The 1,530-nt window shown below is 29.3% G+C and overlaps 1 non-coding gene across 1 annotated transcript; it reads left to right on the top strand.

Annotated features, from left to right (window-relative positions):
* The first annotated feature begins 843 nt into the window (after positions 1-843).
* Positions 844-917, top strand: TRNAC-GCA (transfer RNA cysteine (anticodon GCA)). Its single transcript has one exon. It is a non-coding gene; the product is annotated as a tRNA-Cys (tRNA).
* Positions 918-1,530: the final 613 nt, after the last annotated feature.

Here is a 1,530-nt window from a genome sequence, read left to right as displayed (position 1 = left end):
ATGACTATGCACTTTAAATACCATTTTTGCTAATTATTTTAACTAAGTCTAGATAAAATAATTTTTCAAAATAGTTAGCTTAATGTTGTACGCAGCGGTACGCTTTTTATTATCGAAAATGCATGAACTATCTTATGCATTGTAGACTGGCAACAGCATCATTTTATGATTATCAGGGTCTTAATGCAAACTGAAAACAATAATTCTTCACGAAAGATTAAAATTTAAAATTAAAAAAGGAATAATTATGAAGCCAAATTTCAATTTAATTAAACTAAAATAATATTAGTTGCTTAAATAATAATGTTAAATTACTAATGTTAGTACTAAATTATCAATTTCTGAGAAAGCATGGCTGTAACTGTCCGTGCCTTCATAGAAGGCAACGGTGGCCATCTATTAGCTGCTTCGGTCACCACTTACGGTCCTTATAATGGCTCAAGGCTAATGATTATTAAACAAAGCGCCAGGCCATTAAAATATTATTAATTTTAATTCATTAATATTTTGTTATTTCAGTGTAACATTTTACAGATTGCTTTCTGTTTCAAGGGATGCTTTTTAGAGATTACAGTACGTTATAATTTCCGCTCAATATTCAGGACCTTGTTTTCTGTATATTAGGCAATATGAGCTATTTAATTGAAACACATATCTAAACTCTCTTTATCGTTCCGCTTTATCACTGAACTTTTCTTCCTAAGGAACTGCGCATGCTCCTTCTGAAGTTTCACTCGCTTTCTCTTTCTGTTTCGCATTGTCTAGTATCATTGTTTCTTATCGTCAGCTAAATGTAGTAGAAATTACTAATGATAACATATATAGAACGGTAAAGGAATGTGGGGGGGTATAGCTCAGTGGTCTAGAGCATTCGACTGCAGATCGAGAGATCCCCGGTTCGAATCCGGGTGCCCCCTTCATATATTTTAAGTTCAAATTAAAAACTTTTAAGACAAAGTATTGATAAGTATTAACTATCCTTATCAAAATAATTAATAAAAAACCCGGTTATAAAATTATTTTTAATTCATGGACGAAGAATCTATAATTTGTAATGATCATGTTATAAAATATTAAAAAAAATTATGATTTCATTAGCCGTATACATTAAAGGAAACATTTTTCAAGGCTTGATTTGCCAAATAAAATGAAACTGCAATATAATCCTTTTTTTTTATGTATCAATTTTAAAATAAATTTTTTGAACGTACATTTGCAAAGGACCACATATTCGCTTCTGAAGTGTAACATTTGCTAAATCCTTCTTTGCTTTTTTTATACAATTTTGCAATAAAATTTTAGAAAAAATTATTATACATTTTTGATACAAATAATTCATAGAAATTTCTCGAACTCTTGAATAGCGCATCATCCCAGTTCTTTTGAAATTTAATCTTAAAAAAATTACTTTTATAAGATATAAAACATACATTTTAATTTTTATGTTCTTAAAGAATTAAACTCTTAAAACTTCTTCCAAAAATATGGTGCTCAACATAAGTGGCCGAGTGAAGTTCGTCGCTGTTGGAG

The sequence above is a fragment of the Stegodyphus dumicola genome, chromosome 7 (genome assembly GCF_044657685.1).
Source record: "Stegodyphus dumicola isolate Sdum_Otavi_A_Nest chromosome 7, ASM4465768v1".
Classification (NCBI taxonomy): domain Eukaryota; kingdom Metazoa; phylum Arthropoda; class Arachnida; order Araneae; family Eresidae; genus Stegodyphus; species Stegodyphus dumicola.
This window is presented reverse-complemented; position numbering and strand designations above follow the sequence as displayed.